The sequence below is a fragment of the Xyrauchen texanus genome, chromosome 41 (assembly GCF_025860055.1).
Source record: "Xyrauchen texanus isolate HMW12.3.18 chromosome 41, RBS_HiC_50CHRs, whole genome shotgun sequence".
Taxonomy (NCBI): domain Eukaryota; kingdom Metazoa; phylum Chordata; class Actinopteri; order Cypriniformes; family Catostomidae; genus Xyrauchen; species Xyrauchen texanus.
Window position 1 is genome coordinate 5,597,014 of NC_068316.1, and position 22,208 is coordinate 5,619,221.

A 22,208-nucleotide genomic window follows, 5' to 3' on the forward strand; every position below is an offset into this window, starting at 1 on the left:
TGAATAAATAAATAAATAATACAAATAAATAATAAATAAAATATAATAAAATAAAAATAAATAATAATATAAAAAGCAAATACTATAAAATACATATTAAACATTTATATATTAAATAAATAAATAAAAATACATTGAAACTACAACATAAATAAGTGGAGTGCAAAATTAGATAATTTACTCCCAACAGCTAAACATAAATTGTATTACCTTTTAAAAATATAGATTTTTATTAGAATGTAAATAAAAGCTAGAGAAAGATATTACGGGTGTATATGATATCGAAAAATGATATTTAGTTTTTCTTAAATCTGAAATGATGTATCCAGCTACTTGAGTTTAAAGAATGTTTTACAGTGTGGTACATCACTAAAAATGACTTAAAATTATAATGCAGAAAGTAAATACCCATAAACATAAAAAATAAAAGTGAACCTCTTGTCAGGACACAAATTGATCCATAATCCACAAACAAGACTGCATAAACTACCGGAAGTGCACATGATGCTCTGATTGAACCAATGTATATCAATGTATATCCACTGCAGGAATAAAAGGGCTAATTTTACCTTTATTTCTTCACCCTGTAATGAATAAGATGTTTTGAAAGGTCCCTGCGGGCCGCTCCGTTTACTGCACACACTTTTCTTCAGCTTTTCTAAGACGTGGGTGTGACATTCATGCTCTGAGGGCAGAAAATGACAAAAGAATAACACATTTCAGATGTTTACAGAATATTTGGGTTTCATTAGTGTTAAATCAACTTTTAAATCACAAATGTGTCCTGGAGTGAAAACGTGATCACTAAGTGGTTACATGGACATTTGTGATGAACTTCACAAATATGCAGTTGTTACCCTGAAGAGCTGAGCATACCAGATCTGACTCTTAAAGGAACAATTCTGTCATTAGTTGTTCACCCTCATGTCGTTCCAAACCCATATGACTTTTGTTTCTCTCCATTGAACACAGCCTCAGTCATTCACTTTCATTGCATCTTTTTTTCCATGCAATAAAATAAAACTGCAACTGAGGCTGTCAGGCCCGTTCCACCCAACATTTGGTGGTATTCCATACAGTGTTCCAAGGAAAAAAGAAAGTCATACAGAAAAGGAACAATGAGTAAACAACTTTAGATTTTTCATATTTGGGTGAACTTGCCTTTAAAAATGAATTTTGCTGATGCAACTCAGTGCAGTCAGCTTCAGTCATATTAAATAATATTTACAAGTACCTTACAAAACTTTTCACAGTGCACGCCGTTTGAAGAGGAACAATTCATTTAGGTGAAAACTCTAAACGTTCTGAATGGTGCGGTTGAGAAACCTGGAAGCGAATTAACAGACAAGACCTCATGTGGCTTTCTTAACAAGATGCAAATTGATTGCTTGACAGAAATCAAATAGCTTGTGTGTAATTAATATGGTTAATCCGGGAAGAGTTTTGTGTGATTGTGCGCATCGGGGACAATTTAAACACTGCGCTACACAACGCCTGAACTTTGCTATTGGTGAGCCATTCATGCCTGTTGGCTTCGAGAGAAAGAGAGAGCGCTTTGTGTTAATTATGGCAAAAAAACTCCCAGCATCTTTTTCCCCCACCACCGCACGAGCACAAGGGCCTGGGACGAGGAGGGGGCCCCCTCATTAGCATAAGAAGAAAGACGGCCCACTCTACGAACGGCCCGTCATCTGCTGAATCATTATAAGGGGGTTTCTCGGCCCCTTCTGCACGCAGGCAGTGTCCCTCTGAGGGTCGGGCCGCTAATGTGCATGGCCTCTTGGTCTCCAAGGAGATTGTGCTTCCTGATGCAGCGTGTGTATGTCTGTGTGTGTGTGTGCATGCGGCCAGTGCACTTTGCCCTAACCCATCTGCTCTTTTTCCCAAAGCCCTGTCTAATCTGAAAGAGAGAGTGAGAGAGAGCGAGTTGCACTTTTCTAAACATCAATGGACGTGACTTGTTCAAAATAAATGGGTACATGGTGACCCTTACAAACATACAAAGAAGATTTGTTTTTAAACAAGAATGGTAAAACGAATGACATTTCTGATAATTAAGTTAATCCCAGCAGAAACACAGACAATCATTGTGATAGAGCACAATGTTGGTGCATGAATGCTAACCTCAAAAAAGGAAAAAGTAAACACAATGCATATGGTAATTATGCAGTTATCAGCGTCACAATCGCTAATTTAACTGCTCAGGGGACGGCAACTGATAATTAAACCACAGAAATGATCTTTAGTCATATTACCACACATGAAATTAAGCTGTAGTACCACAGAAAATAATTTTGACCACTTCAGTTTGTAAAAACAACCAAATAAAAAATTGCGTTGACAGTTATGCACTTGCACTGAAAGTCTATGGGGCAAGCGTATACAACAGTTGCCCCATAGACTTCCATTATAAGTGCATTTACACATTTCATACTGCAGGCACTATATTTTGGATGCTATTTTGCAAACACATTGTGTGCATGGGGGCACAACTTCAGAATGTAAAAAAAATGGATAAGTTACAATGGAAGTCTATGGGGCAAGCAACGGTATTACATTTACTCACAATGCATTTGATGTTCGATGTCATTTTTCAAGCAAAAAAAGTGCATGGGGCAAAACTTCAGAATGTAAAAAAGAAAGCAAATGTTTAAAATAATAGAATTAAGGTAATAATTACAATCCAAATTCAATCAATGCAGTAAAATACAAGTGTACAACAGTTGTCCCATGGAGTGTGTAAGTTAAATTATGTACATGAGCATTTTTTGGTTTGTTTTTACTAGCATGGGTGCAAGGTGAAATTGTATTTAATTTGCATCTAACCCAGAATTATCTTATTTCACAGCTTATTAAAGTTAAGTTAATAAGTTATACAGTAATGAGAGTGGATAAAAAAAGAGAACTTGTTATTAAAAGTTCACACTAACATACTTTTTATCCTTCTACTGTTAAATGTTAAAAGTTGCTCTTTTAAGTGCATTAAGACTTAATAAAACAAGGGACGTCTATTGATAATTACACCTCAAACATTATCTTTATACTTATAATCACATGCAAAATTAAGCTCTAGTGCCACAGAAAATAATTCTTAGTACTCTGATCATTACTATGTAAAGACAACCAAATGTGTACACAGCTATGCAGTATCAATGGAAGTCTATGGGGCAAGTGTACAATGGCTGCCCCATAGACTTCTATTGTAAGTGTCTTTACACATTTATCACATTAAAGGCACTTTATTTTGTATGTTATTTTGCTAGCACAATATCTGCATGGGGCACAACAGATAAGACAAAAAAAAAAAAAAAAAAAAACAATGGATAATAGTAATAATAATAGCAGTTAAAATTCAATCAGTTCTGCAAGTCAAATGCCAAATGGACTTCAATTGTAACTGAGTTTCTGTACACTGCTTTTTATGTGCTCTTACACACTATGTACAAGCTGTAATTGTTTAATTTGTATTTAATTTGTATCTAACCTAGAATTAACTTATATACACTAAGTTAAGCTAGATTGGATTTATTAAAAGTTAATGCGTACTACTTTTTAGTCTTTACTATTAAATGGTCAAAATGCCACTTTTGGTTATTATTAAGACTTGTAAAATAATTGAGGTTAAAAACAGCAAAAAGAAAACGTTCGAAACACACTTAGTGCCCTTTTCCTTCCAGAATGACTGTTATGATTAGATTGTACTTTGAGTGTAATTATGGAATAAGCACTACGTGGCACTAAACAATGAATAAATAAAGACCTTGAGCTGTATCTCCACCCAGATTCCTCCCCTTTCTCTCTCTCTCCTCCTTCCAATCACCTTTCCCTGTTTTCTTTGCTCCTTTTCTCTCTATATCACCTGTCTCGGGTAGTATCGCACATAGAGAGTTATGAAGACACCGGGTCTCATCGCAAGGTCACTCCCTCTCTTTTTCTCTCTCTCTCTGTTTCTCTCTCTCTCACCGTCTTTTTGTTAGTCTGTAGCGTCTGGTTGGAAGAGGGTTAAGCTAGGAATGGATTTAATTATGGAATGAATGGAATCACAATGCGCCTGCAGCAAGTTTGTGCCTCCTTATTTATTAAAGCTGCTGATGGTCCAGGTTTGATGAGCCACTTCGGGCGTAATTGAGTCATCACACAAAGAGGGTTCCACGCATTCAGAGAGGTTTTATCAGCTGCAAACAGACCTGATTACTGGCAATTACACTCTGATCTAGGAGGATGGTGGTGGGGGAGAGGAGGGGTAACTTGTGTGTTTATAGTTTACCCCAGGAATAATTTCCACATTCATTTTACATGCTAAGTGTTTTTCTGTTGCACCATAATGAAGTGCAAAGCAAGAGATAGCAGCCTTTACTTTCATTCCCCCCCGTGCTGAATGTCTTACTGTAACAGGCAAAAAAGAGGAGAGAAAAGGAGAAAATAATTGTAATTGAATGCACATCGGCGGGACGGTTTGGGCTTTGTTTACATTCTCTTTGAAATAAAAAGGTGTGAAACAAACAAATTTACTAAAATGTGTCCCCTATCATGGCTGTTCTTTGATATGTCTGAACTGGGTGGAGTCGTGGCGAATCAATTACATTATTGCGTTGATGCTTTTTCCACTGTTTACAAATATTGTTAACTCTAATGAAAACAAATTTAATGGGCATCAAAGCTTCAGTCAAAACAAGACTGATGAAATCTAAACAAAAACATGATGTTTACAAAAGGTTGGGTGATGATACGCATACATCGTTAAATCACATCTGCATGTTTACTTTATAGGCCTTCTGCCTAAAAACAAAGAAATAAAAGAGGCACACAAGATTAAAAGAGGCGGGGGAGTGTGTGTGTGTGTGTGTGTGTGTGTGTGTGTGTGTGTGTGTGTGTGTGTGTGTGTGTGTGTGTGTGTGTGTGTGTGTGTGTGTGTGTGTGTAAATAGGAGATTTCACTCTTCATGTAGTTCATGCCAGAGACTTTAAACTGTGAAATTTGAAAACTCAAAAGCTGCTATTTTAACTTCTTTTAGTTCCTGGGATATGGAGCTATGTTTTCTTTCTAGGGCAAGCATAATTAGTTTCAGCATAATTACCTTAAAGTACATCATCTATCCCTAGGTCTAATGTGGGAGGAACTTCAAAGATACAGTTGTTTCCAACTGTTTAAAGCATTTCTCATCTGATAAATTATTCTATGAGAAATCTGCCAGCAACACGGATGATAAAGGTTGTTTGCAATAAAAACAAGCAATCGTAAGGCTCCAAAGTCAGCACAGACAATTAGGCAAAAGTGGCCCAATAAAACAAATGAATAAATAAACTATCATTTAGTGGAGCACAAATGTTTGGTAAGGCACACCCAAGCAACATGATCACACAGGAAGTTGGAATGCTGCTTCCAAATGTTCCAGTACACTGACTACACCCCATTATTGGTGCCTGACAAGTGTTATCTCCCATAAGATGTTTTTGCATCTGTCCAAACATATTTGGCTTCTCCTGTGGTGAGACTGGAAGCACTTTGTGTCAGCCACATGGGAGACTCGGTACTCCCATGTTGAAACTAGGAAGTAATCGCGTTATTAAAATAAGTGATGATTCTGAGGTAACATTCAATTTTTTCTGCACTGACGTTTAGGTTTAGGGTGGGGATTTGGGGGTAGAGTTGCAAGCATTTCACCAGGAAACTGGAGCTCACATGGTCCTTACATTCAAAAACACTTCCTGCTTCGGCAACCTAGGTTAGTGCTTTGATTTTTGGTAAGCAAGTTTAGTCAAAGTCACTTTCAAGGCAGTCAGTCCACTTGGCGGCCATAGTAGGAATGCTTCCATGCAGCTATTGTCTATGGATACAAGCAGCATAAAATTAAAGCTCTTCTCTACTTGAATGGGGAAAGACCAAAATCTCCAAAAGAGTAGGTCAAGATTACAATCAAATAACATATTTTAAATCAGCAGTAAAATCTAAAGTCTAACAATGGTATCATTAATTGTTCATTTTTAGCTCAGATCACGCTTAAAAACAATTTTTTTTAGGCTGGTCCAGCTAATGCCATGCCATGCCATTTTCCTGAGTTGACTGACAGGTTATGTCTGTATCTAAAAGGTGATTGGCACTTTTACCTGTAAGGCGGGACTTCCTTTTCTACATCCGCCATATTCCTTTCTACATCCGCCATATTGGGTGTTCAAATATCTAAGTGCTCAATCTTGTGCTAAATAGTCTCTGGTTTAGCTCAAGAGAAGTCAACCTACTGTTTCCAAATTCACTGTGAGATCAACACAACTTTTACTGTTTAAGTTCTGATTGTTTTGACTCATTAAAAGGCAAATACAAAACTAGCTAAAGACATTACAAACTTAAAGATTTTCAATGTGATTTTTTTTAAGGATTTATAAATTATAGCTGCTTTTTAAAAACAGCAGAAATTGTACATCCAAGTTTTGGGACCAATCAGATGGCAAACTCAAGTTTTTATCATTTGCTTAGGACAGTGTCAATTCAATTGTGAGTTAGTTGTGGCTCATCCTTGCCATTTTAGCGATTTATAAGAATAGGAACTCCTCAAACAAAAGACAAAAAAGGCAAACAGTGTTGTAATAGAGAACCTGTGTCAAAAAGTGCATAAACAGAATCAGACACAGTTAAATGTTTTGAGATTGAAGCTAACACTAGGGGCGGAGCTAGGGGTGGCCGTGGCTACCATGGACCGAAGTCTGGCCACCACATTGGCCACCGTTCTCACAATTTCCGTTTTGTTCATTTTTTTGTCTTGGGCACAATTTAGTTAGTCTAGACATCAACAACCACCATCCACCTTTCCCTATAAAATTAAAGTGGATGGTGACCGACACTAACATTCTGCTTAATATAGAAGAAACAAAGACATATTGGTGTGCAGCGTTGTGTAAGCTACTTAAAAATTGTGGTCCACAACAAATTACTATTTGTTTCTCTAAAATTGTAGTTAGATTACTTTACTAATTACTTCATTCATTACTTCATAATAACAGTACTAATTACTTAACTTTTCATTTACTTTCTAAAACACTTTTCCGCTCAACAAATTCAAAATAATATCTATTTTTCTTTCTTGTTCATTAAACACAAGTGAAACACTCCGCACCTCAAATTTCTCCTTCACAATGACTCGTTGCAGGGCCATAATCCATATATTATGTATTAGAAATAAGCATAACCCTATAATGTACTTAAAAGTAATACAATTATTGAAATTCATTAACTGTAATTTGATTACAAGAATTTATATGTAATGCATTACACTACTTTCTTGACTAAAAAGTTATTCGATTACAGTAACTACTTCCTTTGCAATTGTATTACACCCTCCACTGCTTAGCCTTTTATGTTTGAGACAAAGCAAACATATATTCTTTCCTTAATGTGCTTTAAGGGAAGCATAAAAGCATATCTAAAAAAAAAATAAATGAATAAGATGCCACAATCAAGACCAGGTGTTAGCAGGCACAACCACGCCTATTTTATGTTATCAGCACACACTGATCTGGGTCATTGTTTCAGACTGGGGAAGGCATCTCAATACAGAGGATGCAGGAGTACTACCAGGTGGTCATGCAATTTGTTGAAGCCTTGGCTACCGTTTGAGCTAAATCCTGGAGCACAAAAGGCAGGTCTCCATACTCCAAAGCCCTTGGGTTGAAAACAAAAATGGAAAGAGATGGTAAAAAGTATATCACGGGCTGGGTTAAAAAGGTGAAGACCCTTTAAACTCCTGATTCCTAATAAGATTGCACTGAAATGAACAGCTCGCATGGCAGCTGTACTTTACCCAGGGTTAATTACCTTTCACTGCACTTGCCTAATGAGTCAGCTGTTCCTGCCATTAAACAACTCCACTTCACCATGGCTTCTTCATTCTCCACAAACACTGTCCCTCCTGTTTGCTCACTCATTCCAATCAAGGGGGAAAGATGGAGGGAAAAAGGGAAAGGTTGTCCTTCATGGCATATGTTTGAAAACTAGCGGCCAATGACACTATTGAGCTCGGATTACAAAATGTAACCCCCAAACAGTCTGGCAATACAAGTGAGGGTGAATTGCACTGGAAATTTATATTCACTTGCATAAATGGCTTTCCTCAAAAGTAAACATTTAAAATTGTGTGTGTGTGTGTGTGTGTGTGTGTGTGTGTGTGTGTTAGCAAAACAAGTCTTTACCTCATAAGCAGGGTTTGGTAGTAAATAACTGAACATAGTGCTGTTACTTACAAATAAATTGCTTAGCTTTGTGACAACAGTTCAGCTGTTTTCAAAACAAAGTAGATTTTCCAGTGACAAGCTACTTTTTCTAATGAGTAGTGGTGTAGCGTGACAAAATGATAGATCACTATGTATCTGGCTATATTGTATTGCACACTCTGCATTACAGGCAAGTGACCTTGGGTAATAATTAAGCATGCTCTCCTAAAATGTCATATCTTTGTTTCTCAAATCATGCATTGAGAAGTCTGATTTATTTTAGTGAATCAGTTAGTTCAGACAGTTCATTAAAATTAACTGGTTAATAAAAGATTCAGCTATTAACTGAACAAACACCTATGCAGCATTTTAAGTCTTCTATTTTGTAGCAATTATTACACACATAATATTAAAATATGTATTATGATGATGTAACAAAATATTATGTTAATCAATCTTCTGATAGTTCTGTGTTTAATTTTTATTTAAATAGCTTCCATACCTCACCCTCTAGAACTTGCTTATAATTAGTAGCTTGCAGTGTAGCTAAATACTATTTCAATATAATCTTTATTATGAGTGGCTTGTAGCTTGCCAAGTTTCAAAGTAGCTTCCCAGCACTGCTCATAAATAAGTTGAGAAAGGAAAAATGTTACAAGCTCAAGTCAAATTGCATCAAATGGCATCAAATCCCTATTTATACCTAAATAAGCAGGTCTATAACACAGCGGAAAGTCCTCTTTGGCATCTAAACAAACACAAGCACCACAGACCTCTGTTTCAGCACATCTCTCCCTATGTTGTCATCATTTCAGGAAGATATGCTTGTGCTCTGGATTCTGTAGCTCAGGCTATTCGGGGAGTTTTAAGTGATTTTTGCCAGTGTGTGGCGAAATCCCCTGGCCACCTGGATTACAAACTCTAGTCCTTTAACTCATGCCAGTCTAAATCCATGTTAACTCGGATTTACCTCTGGCATAGGAATTCCCAGTCCGAGTAAGCTTTGTTTTGGAAAGAGTTGCGCCTAAGTATTTTATGCATTAGAAAGAGAACTAGTGGGGAATTCTGATTTAACTAAAATGTCCAAAAGGGGTGTGGAGTGTTTGAATTAATGTCTGTTGTTAGAAGTAAACTTGAAAAACATTTCATTTACATTTCAATAATTGTGGTATTTTATAAAACTAATGCTGGTTTAAACAGGCATATCACCGAACAGCACAAACACACCCATCTGTGGTCTGACAGTGAGGTCAGACTTTTTACTACTTAAAAGGTCAAAAAGGCAAGTTTGTACGAGTTTGAAACAAGCTTGCCAGATCGGCAGATGGAATTTGAATATGATTATATGCCGCAATGAAATGAATAATCTTTAACTAATTGTAAATTTGACTTAGCCTGGGATTTAATAAAGATGATGGACTCTGAACACTCTTAACCCATATTTTCACAGCTGGGACAAAGATATCCTGTGTCTTTCAAAGGAACAAATGTTCTATAAACATGTACTTTAGAAATTACAGCCATTTCAATATGCATATCTCAAAGTCTTTAGATGTGCATTCACAAATGTGATTGGCCACAAACTTAAATATTCTTCTTAATGTTACTTTGTAGCCGCATTTAAAGTATGCGTGTTTTCACATCTCAACCATGCATCATTTTATGAATAGCAAAGACCGAATACAGTAAACATAATGTTTATCTACAATGTACATTTACGCAATTTCTAAAATGCAAAATTTTGAGAGACGAAAAAATATATAGAAAAGTTTTACATATGATTAAATATTGAATTGTGAAAATCTTTAACTTCTTTTACTTTATTACACTAATTTAATAAAGTAAAAGTGCATTAAGTATTTTATTTTTCTTATTGTCCAGTAATAAGCTCTAAACTCTTCTCTTAAAAGAAGATCATTTTACTTGAAAAGCAAAATTACATAAGATATTTTGTCTTGTTTTCAGAATAATCAAACAAAATATAGAAACTTTTATGCTTCTAACAAGAAAAAACTAATTGTCAATGGATTAAAATAAAAAAAAATTACTTTATTCAATGTGAAAACAAGTTCGTCGGCAAATCATTTTTTTTCTTGTTTGAAGCATAAACCCCATAAATTAAATTTTGTAATAATTTTTGGATTTAAGCATTTTTTTTTTATACTTTTACCAAAAGAAAAAAAGAAAAAAATTTGAAAAAATACAACTCCACAATTTTTTCAGTGAAGAAAATGAGAAAAAGTGAAAGAGTTTTCAATTAATTGTTGTTCACTCTGGTTCACTCTGGTCAGATTGGTGTGGAAATAATAAGTTAACCTGTATAGAATAAAGTCCACTAAATTATTCAGACAAAAAAGCTACATAGAATATAGACTCCTTACTTGCAGTTTTTAAAAACTCTCATTCAGTTTTCAATGACATAAAACTCAGAGTAAAAGTGAATGACAGCCAGCCAAACAAAAACTAGTTCTTGAAACAAAAACATCAACTTCCCAAATGAACAAGTTCTACAACAACAAGAGCAGTGTAACAAACACAAAAGTAAAATGTACACAAGTCAAGAAAAACAATGGATTAATTAGTGCAGAGGAAAATCCAAAGAAGATAACCCAAAGATAAATGTCTCAACTCTGACTTTTAAATGTGTTTCCACGAGCATCAGCGCTCTCAAACACGACAGCTCACAAAAGCACAGCACTTGTCTTGATGCATTTCACAAATCAAACCCTCCATCCACCAAAGCATCCTTCTCTTCCCTACTCTCTCTCTCACTCTCTCTCTCTCTCTCTCTCTCTCTCTGTCTCTCTCTCACTCTCTCTCTTTTATCAAACATGGATGTACGTATGGACACAGACATGGTCAGCAGGGCAGAGAAAGACCACCTGACTTACCCCGTCCATGCTAGCTTTTCACAGTGACATGAAACGTTTTGTTTGAGAAGAGTGAAGGAGGTGGGGTTGTGTTAGTCTTGGTGTTGTGTCGCGTGGCGAGAGGGGGGAAATTGAGTGCTTTGGCTGCCCATCACCCCCCCACCCTTCAGTCTTTGTGTCATTCATTTAACGACCAATCCCATTAGGCAGAGACACACAATTTTCAGCAGAAATATACCACATGGTGACCCACAAGGTATAACTTCTGAAGGTCTATCTTATATTATAAAAGACAGATTGGAAAAAAATAAATGTTAAAGCAAAAGTCAAAATATAAATAAAGAATAAGCAGGTTGCTTTTATATGAATTGGAAATGAAATACATTGGAGTTTTTAAATATTCAGTTGTTCAATCGAATAAATTAAATAAACAAATGTATTTCTATGTTACTAAATAAGCAACGGGACTATAGTTACAAATAATATGCACTAAAAAAAATAAATATTATTAAATAATGGAAATTACAAAAATGTGGCAAAATCTAAATTAACTGATCAAAAAAGTCAAACATATTATCAAATATGAAATAAAAAAAAATAAAAAAAAAACTTTTTACAGTGTATAAGGAAATATACTGAAATATAACTTCAATTATTATAAATAACTTCAATTATTATAATATTTTTAGCATATAAAACTTGAAAACATTAAAACACATTTTTATTCAAATGTATTATTAGTAATTAATATTAGCATTTTTTATATTAAATATGAATATAATTGTAATATAAATGTCATTTATATTTATGTTATTTTTGCCTTTTTTAAAGATCTTTTAACTTTTTTAATTTTTGGTTATAATTGGCAAACTGATCAAACCAAATACGTAGTTATAAAGTTGCTTTCATATTTAAAAAAATAAATAAATAAAAAGCCTCTTTCAATATCACCTTTGAAAATCAGGACAATGTCTAGTAGAGGCTGTTGTGTCCTCTTCACTCCATATTGTCTTTCTCTTTTCATAATTCCATGTAAAATGCATTAAGGTGGGACTCACACCAGTGCCAGCTGTCCATAATCAGCAGGGACATGTCTATTGGCTAACTTGACCGATGTCAGGATACAAAACAAACACACACACGCAAAAAACACACAGAGAGAAAAAAAAAAGATTTCTAAAGCCAATGACTTGCCGTGTGAGGTCACTGGAGATTTTCTAGACAAACGCAATCCGGAGGGGTGGTGGATGGTGTGTGTGTGTGTGTGTGTGTGTGTGTGTGTGTGTGTGTGTGTGTGTGTGTGTGTGTGTGTGTGTGTGGTTAAGGGGGCTGTTTGGGGGGGGGGGCATGGGTAGAAGAATAAAAAAGGACAGGCTTAGAATCTCATTTTACCAGACCGCACACAATCTGGGCTCCCACTGAACTATCTCTGCCTGACCGCTTTCTATTTATCCCTTATCAGTGTTTACCAACCGCTACTTCGCTTTCATTCATACTGTGAGGCAGTTCTCTTACTATCAGTCAACAGCTGACACCATGGAACAGCCTCAAAGGCAAGAGGAAAGGATCAAAACTGAACCAAAGCTGTTTAAACAATACAACAGAGGAAATAAATTCATAAATCCTAATTCTTCCCAACCCACAAGGGTGCAGGCAGATCCTTTATAGTTAGGCCAACAAACACACCCGCAGCCAAAGAGGTAACACTGCTATCAAGGTAGATGCTGAAATATATTCACAGGGGGGGAAAAGGAGTGTTAAAAAAGGCCCGTGTAATTTTAATTACACAACGTGGTTCCCTGCCTTTTCGTGGCATGGAAAAAACTTAAATCCTTTACTTTTGACACATATTTCATATTCATACGGTTATTTAGGTGAGTAGGTAAAGTGGTCCACTTAAGCATTAACTTAACTTAATCTTCATTATCATTATGTGTATTTTATTCTATCACTTAAAACCTGCATTAAGTTCATTCTAAACTAATGTGAGATGACATTGATGTTGACATTTTGATCATTTTAAATAAAAGTAATTATTCAAAACCAATTTTCTTAACAAAATGGTATTTTAACTAGGCATGCATTGTTCATAAGAATCCATTTATTTTGTGGGTAAAATAGCGCACTTAAGTTTGAACTAAACTTAGTCATCTTTATTATTGTGTATATTCGCCTAGTACTAAAAATCTGAGATGCATATAAACACAATAATTTAAAACATTTAAATTAAAAGCGAATATAGGTAAAGTGGTACTCTTAAGCTTTAAATGAACTTATTATTATGTGCATATTTGTCTAGTACTAACAAGTGCACTTAGTTGGGATGAAAAAATGAGATGCATTCATGTAGCCACTTGTTTGTTATGTTATATGTTATGCTTATTTTTTAACACATTTTTCAGATTTATTGACTTGTTTAGGGTGATTACAGGTAAAGTGGGACACTTAAGCTTTAGCTTAATTCAAGTTCATTCACGTCAAGTTCATCCTAAAATAATATGAGATGACATTGATGTAGACATTTGGATCATAATTTAAAAGAATGACAATGAAATTACTTAAAACCTTTTGTAAAACTTATAGTTTTCTCTTTTCACACATTTTTCTTCTGTATTTACAAGTCATTTTCTTTGCATGAATAGAGTACAAATAGTCAGTTATCTTCTCCCGCATCTTTATATTTATTATATTTATATAGTATATATTGATCTTCATGCTGGAATCATTCAGGAGAGTTTTACACTTTATTTCTCTTTCGTGTCTTTGAGTCATATTTTGGTTATTTGTAACATGAAAGCTTGCACCGGGATCGCACTGATATCTGCTTAAAGACTGGAGCACAAAGAAACAATTTATTCATCACTTCAAATCTCTTACAAATGATTAAGCCAATCAGATGTTGAGGATTTGACAACAGAAGGCGATTTCGATACCCAATTTAGTCAATTTATGATGTTGTTTGTACATTTGCGCTTTTGTTTTCATTTACATTTCTGAAAACACATTTTTCATTAATTGCAATATAATTCCGAAGTCATCGCATCAAGCGGTTGCTGTTTCAAGCCACGGAAAAATCAAACGTTACTCTATTGTGTGTAATCTTCTTGCCATGCTCCTGATTTCAGTTTCATTTCTCGAACACACACACACACACACACACACACACACACACGGAGCCCTGTTTTCCTGGACTACTGTTCAAAAGTTAAGTAATTAATTACATTCAGTCTATCACCAGCTGCTCCACAGCAGATGGAACATTTTTTTAAAACCTTGTTGAATTAAACCCACAAAATTCATTTGCCTGGATTAACCAAGTGAAGTTTGTGCATGGATGGTTTTGAGGAAGGGGGATTGAGGAGAAAAAAAACAGGTAACAAGATGTAACATGGATACACAATTACAATGTGGATGTTTGTTTTCATGTTTGCAAATTTATTGTGGTTTTATATGATGATATTTTCAAACACAGATGATTAGTGTGTTGATGTCTCAGTATTAACCCGAGTTAATGTTGAACCTGAATGTTTGATCATGTTCTAATACGGGTTTCTAGTTTAAATCCCGTTGCAAAAACAAAGAGTTCAACACTATCAGATGCTTTCTAAGAACTAAATGCGCATAAAAGAGCAGGTCAAAGGTTATCAAGGTTAAAGCCGACCCCAGACGACCTTTAACCTCAAACAGATTTGAAAAGTAGCATCGTAATAAGCAACGCTGAGGCCTGGTTTTGAGCATCTATATCTGAGAACCAGCGTTTGTTAAGGACTCAGTGTGTTGAACAGCACCATGGACAGTTCCCTCTCAAACTAGAGGACAAAACTGTTGGGCTCAGACTGAACTTGAATCTTGACATTGGAAATGAATAGAACAGAAGATGCATAGAATATCAAAAGTTTGCTCAGCAACACATTATTCTGTTGACTTTATAGTGATGAATGTCAACATCCACTCAAAAGCTCAGTTTAAATATACAGTCTGGGCTTAAGGTCCTACTAGCAGTATGAAATGTATAACAGTACAGGTTTTTTAAATCCCGTTTGATTCAAATTAGTGACCTTTCTGACGTCTCTATGGGACTTTTAGTTTGAAATAGTTAAAAAACAACAGTACTTATCAATAAAACAGCAATTTTCTAGAGAGGCAAATGTTCTGATGAATTATTTTACTGGCATGTTTATAAAATGTTGACTTTAAAAAGATTCAGTAATTTAATATTAATTTGCTGATTAATTAATCACAATGTAGTATTAGACGTATTAATAATGATTGTTGTTAATAATGCAATGATGATAATGTAACATTCACTAAAGTAAACAGATTAAAAAATAATAACAATAATTATGTATCCAAGCGATTGTTTTGAATTTGTTCCAAAAAAAAAAATATATATATATATTTAAGCTTTTTCAAATTTCACCTGTTGACAATGATCCTGGCAACCAATTCCTACCTCTAAAAAATTCAGCTAAAATATCAACTTAAGCATAATAACAGATCTGCTTTTCAAAACATCACAAAGACATCATAATGACTAAAGTGAGACTCCAAAATAAAGGTCATAAAGTCACCTGCCTTATTCCTGAACAGCATAAACATCTAAAATGGCACTATTTCCAATTACTGAGAATGAACATTTACAAAGGAATATCCTCATCACTACATCCATACTTACAGTAACATCGCTTTCAACGAGTTACAATCAAAGTTTCCCTTTCACAAATCAAAGTTTCAGAAAAACCACAATGTTAAAGCCAATCTCTGACATTCCATAAACACTATATAAGCTTATATTTTAGTTTGCCACTGCAAAACCACACAGAAACCAAACGCTGTAAAACCTGAAGGCACCACATTGAAGGCAGTAACAGCATCGCAGCCTGACGCCTGAAAGTTTGAGATGAAGGACAGGAAGGGCTGTGTGTGCTCAGCTGCTTTACCGAAAGCTCCCAACAACCCGTCCAAGCTTTGTGCTAACACACAATGCTAACAAGCTTAAACCCTCCACCACACGCACAGGGCGTTTAATTTAGGTAGACAACATCAAATGTTATCTGTGTGATTAAAAAATAGGTAATTCTTCTTCCAACAAACAGTTTGAGCGATCTAATCTGTGCTCGCACTGGCTGAATCGAACAAAACTCACTTGGAATCTCACTTTCAGTTAACAAAGCTCATCTCAACAAAGAAACAAAACAAATATATAAACACTGTGGCAACTTTGAATAAAATAAATGTACATTTAATGTTTTTTTTTTTTACTTATAAAATTATACATTAATAAGAGTAAAAATAAAATTAAAAAATATTTTTTTATTTCACAAAAAAAAAACAATTCTATCAAAACTTGTCACCACAAACACATCTCCTTTATTTTAAACACACGCAGCTCAAAGTGATACCCAACTACAAAAAAACACACAGCAACAGCTACTGTCACATCAAAAAATAAACATCCGGTACACCAACCTGCTTCACTGAAGCTGAAAGTTAGCTGCAGGTTCTGTGCTGTTCCTGCTCGGTTGATGCTGTAGCGCTGGAGCCGGTAGCTTTTGAAAGGTAGTCCCCAGGAATATGACACAGTATGTCTGTGACAGCCCGGAGATAAGCACCTGCGTTCTGCTCCCTTTCTACGTCACACCTCCCTATTCACAAGCACTCAATATGATGCACATTTGCACATCAACAGCAACCCCTCCACTACCTCACACACACTCACACTCCATTCCCACAAAACATAAAAACAGGCACACAGGGGGAAGGACCAGACCTTTTTTCTGTCGCCTGTACATGTTTACACTGATTTATCCTGCGTGTGCATGCATGCATGTGCATGCACGTGCATGTTTGCATGTCATAATTTACATAAAAAAAGAAAAAGAAAAACTTTCATTCATATTGTTAAGAACGTTTGAGTATATGCCCTTCCAAATAACCTCCCCCATCCACCCCATCCCACTCCACCCACAATCTCTCCTCCCCCATATCAGTTACCATGCAAATGAGATGGAATGTCAGCCTACGGTAGCAGATGGTCAGAGATGATAACAATGGCTCAACAGACCAGTTCCAATGTCTGCCACTTTATTGCTACGGAAACAACAAGCAGAAGTATATGTAATGAGAGGTCGGCCTGGTGGATTTTTTTTTTTTTCTTTATTTGCACTTTATGGCCTTTTTGAAACTAATCTTGCATTGTTTTCTGTTAATATGTATTGCAACAAGGTTTTATGCTGCTTTTATGATCTAAGTGCTTAAAAAGTGTTTCTGGGTCTTTCTACGAAATGGGTTGAAATGCCTTTTTCAGTTTGATATGGTGATTATATTATATAAGTAAAGTTCTATAAGATAAATGATGTGTTTCAGTGTTAATATGTTGCATGTTTAACCATTTTTAACATGGGATGTTTGTTTGACCTGACGAAGACCCATTAAGTGTTGAAACGTTGCCAATAAACTGGAATGTTAATAGATTGACATTGTACTTCTCGTTTACCCCCTTCGACATTGATGTATAACTGTGCACCTGCATCTCAAGCAAAACTGTAATATATAATGGGGCATAATTATGCTTTTCGAGAGGTAATAGGGTTAGCGGATATGCAGTTTAATATGAAATAAAAAGCTTTGTTTTCAAGAGAATTTAATGCTTGTATTTCTGCACATATCAATTTCTCAATCACCAGTTGTTTACAATATGGTAACAGGAATTACATTTTAAGATTGGAATCTAAATTTGAATGAATTTTAATACATGTTGGGGCATCATTATGCTTTCTAAGAAGTAATTGTTTATCATGATTACAAGGTTGCAATTTTAAGATCCTTTTGAATATATAACTTTTCCTTTATATATATATATATATATCCCCTTTTCTCCCCAATTTGGAATGCCCAATTCCCACTACTTAGTAGGTCCTCGTGGTGGTGCGGTTACTCACCTCAATCCGGGTGGCGGAGGACAAGTCTCAGTTGCTTCCACTTCTGAGACTGTGAATCCACTCATCTTATCATGTGACTCATTGTGGACGACACCGCAGAGACTCCGCACGTGAAGGCTCATGCTATTCTCCATACCCCATTGAGAGCGAGAACCACTAATCGCAACCACGAGGAGGTTACCCCATGTGACTCTACCCTCCCTAGCAACCAGGCCAATTTGATTGCTTAGGAGACCTGGCTGGAGTCACTCAGCACACCCTGGAATCGAACCCACGACTCCAGGGGTGGTAGTCAGCGTCAAAATTTGCTGAGCTTCCCAGGCCCCCCCATGGAATACATGTTGGGACATAATTATACCTTTTGAGAGGTAACAGCATTGACAGAAATAGGGTTGACAAATTTACTACAACTTATGGTAGTACTTATCGATTGCTTACTATCATGGTAACAGGGTTAACATTTTAAGATCATTTGGAATATACATTTTATGGTCATTTTTGATTTTATTTTCTCCCCTTTTCTCCCCAGTTTGGCATGCCCAATTCCCAATGCGCTCTAGGTCACCGTGGTGGCGTAGTGACTCACCTCAATCCAGGTGGCGGAGGACGTGTCTCAGTTGCCTCCGCATCTGAGGCCGTCAATCCGCGCATCTTATCACGTGGCTTGTTGAGCATGTGTGTGGAGGCTTCGTGCTATTCTTCACGGCATCCACGCACAACACACCATGTGCCCCACTGAGAGCGGGAACCACATCATAGTGACCACGAGGTGGTTATCCCAACGTGATTCTACCCACCGGGCCAACTGGTTGCTTTGAAAGCCTGACTGGAGTCACACAGCACACCTTGGATTCGAACTTGCGACTCCAGGTGTGGTAGTCAGCGTCTTTACTTGCTGACATAACAAAACGATAATTGATTAATAATAATATTTATGGAATTATCCATTGCTTTATTAAACAAACAGTGACACATAACCTGGCAACACAACTTCAAGTCTTTTTAGTCATACATTAGTCAAAGAAAGCCCCCTTGCTTTTACACATTTGTATATGAAGGACACAAATGGCACCCACTGTGTCCAATGACCCCGCCCATGAGTTTAATGTTGTTTGATGACATACAGAAGCACGACTAGTAATTACGCAAGTGATGAGGTGTAATTCTTCCCTGTAGACTGTCACTCTAGGGAAAGGTAGGGGGTTGGTTAGAGGATATTGCATTTACAGAGTGTGACAAAAGCCTTAATGATGTCACCTCGCTCTTGAGCCTGCTGACTTTTGTAAATACAACACACGCGCAAACGTACACCCGTCCGCAAAAGCAAACACTGAGTGAGCCTTTAGCAAATAGAGGATGGATTACAATGACAAAAGAGTGCCACACTTTTGGGAGAGTGGTGGGTGGCGGAGGGGGCGAGGAGAGGGTGTGAGGGGGGACGCCCATGGCCAAGTCCTCAAAATGAGTGCAAACGCATGAGGGGGCCCTCAAGATGCTCCCATCTGATGTGTCTCTGCGTACGCGTCTGCCAAACCCCCCACCTTCCCTAGTTCGGAGAAAGCTCATATCTGTTTTGTTCTTTTCTCTAGAGGATAAGGTGCGAGCACAATGTCCGGAGAGTTTTTTTCATCAGCAGAGCGTGAATTTTGAGGAACGGGGACAGAAGGGCAAGTCATTAAAAAAGGTTTGGCGGTTGATCTTGTTGTAGATTTCATTTGAAAGTCTAATTCCGCAACTGCTTTCTGGGAGGTTTGTCACTTCTATATGTGTGAGCGGACAGATTGGTTGGCCGTCAAACCTACTTACAACATAAAACTACATGTTTCTTTCTTCCGTAATCTCCCGCGACACAGCTAAGAAGTTGTCATTACAAGCATCTTATTTAATGGAAAACCTGTCTTGGTTGTTGCTGAAGATCACAAACTGCAGAAATCTTATTTCGAGTGTATTTGGTCAAGATGTCGCTGATCTCTTGTAATGTGCTGTGACAGCTGGCAAAAGATAAGAACATGTAGAATAAATAAGTCTTAAAGTGGATCAACTTTGCAACAACTGTCTTGATGAATCAAAATCTCATTGCACAAGCAACAAAAACAAAAGAAATCCTTGAATATTCTGTACTTTAAAGTCAAATATAAATGCATTCACATACACTTCCATCAAGGGCATGTTGTCTGGAACAACAGGAAGAGAATTAAAGTGCATTCTGGGAGTTTGATTTGGGGTTTTATAGAGAGAGGAAAAACATCCCACAATAGGTGTATATTAGAGGGAAAATTAGAGCTAAAGTGGGCGAAATTAAATGTGCTTGACATGTCACACAAAGGAGCACATTTTTCAAAGTACACGGCATGTTTGGAGAAAATGTTTGATTATGTTTATAAAAGTATCACACTGGGTCACACATAATGTCTAAAAGCTTTTTGCATTAGTCTGCCAATTATGTAAGCAAAGTTAAATGCATGTGGACCCTGTTGTTTATGTGCCTTAGTCAATCCTACACACACTATGAGGAGTAAAACTATACTTCAGATAGAAATGCTTACAACTAAACCTATTTGCCTACCCTAAACCTTAAACCTATCTGATAAGAGTAAAAAAACACAATTGCAGAAGCAACCACATAATATTTTGGTGCTTCTGACACTTTCGAATCACGACTGTGATGACATATGCTATAGTAAAAGTGTTTTGATGTCATAAGATAGCATTATTTGAGGAACAGGGCAAAAAGTGTTTATTAAGCAATAATCTGCCATTTTACTCGTGATGTGTGTGAAAGTGAATAAAAGTAATGGTTGTTGAAGCATCTTTAGCCTCGTGCGACCCTGCATCCTCATGCACAGACGTTTTATTTTTGCCTTTGCTATACGCAACATATTATTTATTTTTTATCTGAGCAAAACGGCACACTGTTAAAGACAATGATCACGCACGTGGACTGTATGCTCATTTTCCTTTAAAATATCCTACATTCACTGTGCATTATCATATGGAGAATTAATGGGTTCATCCAAAAGCTGGAAAATGTTGCTTTCAGAGGCTGTGTAAAGAGTAAGAGTAAAAGTAAAAGTAGTTCATATAACTTTTAAAGACGTACAATAGCTTTGTGTGAGGAACTTAGCTAAATTATAGTCATTATTCACTGAAAATATTCTCCTCCACCAGCTGTCAAATCTCATTCTCATGTGCATGTTTCTGCATACTTGATGCATCGTGATTTGTTTCGAGACATGTGAGAACCAATGGCGTTTGACATCACTGACGTCTTCATACATGTACAATATGCGATTCGTGAGCTACAGCAGATGGCACAATCTTTAGCAAATAATTACTTAAACTTCGTTCTGTTCCTAATACAAAATGATCGTATTGCTTCAGAAGACTTGTAATAAAGTGCTTGAGTAGTATTGACTAGTTTTAGGGTACTTCTGTGGTGCCGTTATGTCTTTTTTTAAGCTTGACAGACCCATCCACATTATGGAAAAGAGCAGCATGTACATTTATCAGAACATCTCCTTTTGTGTTCGACAGAAGATAGAAAGTCAGATGGATTTGGAACACCATGAAAGTGAGTAAATGGCTGAATTTTCATTTTTGGGGTATTTCTATTAAATGACCTCCAAATAAGAAAACTACCTTGAAGGAAATGTATCATGCCCATCGTCATTGTCATTACAAACTCTGCTAAGCTCAGGTGGTGCAAACTGTCATAACAAGGCGCGTAATAAGTGGAATGGACTCCATCTGTGTCACTGATAGTGTATCAAATGGTTTAAAAACACCTGTGAGACTCACCTGTCCATGCCTGCTCTCTCAATCAGCGCTCCTGAGCAAATGCTAATTATAGGATGCTGACCAATACTGGGAGAACAGATTGATTACATTAAACAGCTTCACAGATCAACGGATGTCATAGACACTGAAAATGAGCTTGCCTTGTTTTTAGCGTTTCCAAGTTGCCATACCTTTTGGAATCTACTGTATAGGACTCTGAATCATAGGTGCGACCTCATGTCCTCCAGGAATGTATACGGTTTGCAGCTGTAGACCTTGTTAACAAGGTGGTCTCCAGCACTGCCTCAAGTGATTATCTATGCCTTCCTAACTAGGTCCCTCCATGGACCTGTGGGCAGAATAGCAGATGTGTGCACATATTTGGGTAACAGAGTTTGTCTATTGATATAATGTAT

At 36.5% G+C, this 22,208-nt stretch overlaps 1 protein-coding gene across 1 annotated transcript in view; it reads right to left on the reverse strand.

The window, feature by feature from the left end:
- The window catches only part of LOC127634491 (suppression of tumorigenicity 18 protein-like), a 54,435-nt gene extending 37,738 nt beyond the window's left edge, over positions 1-16,697 (reverse strand). The window contains exons 1-2 of the mRNA XM_052114078.1: positions 16,544-16,697; positions 570-685 (exon numbers count right to left, since the gene is read on the reverse strand). The gene's annotated coding sequence lies outside the window, so the exon portion shown is untranslated. The remainder of the gene's footprint in view (positions 1-569; positions 686-16,543) is intronic.
- Between the last annotated feature and the right edge of the window lie 5,511 nt (positions 16,698-22,208).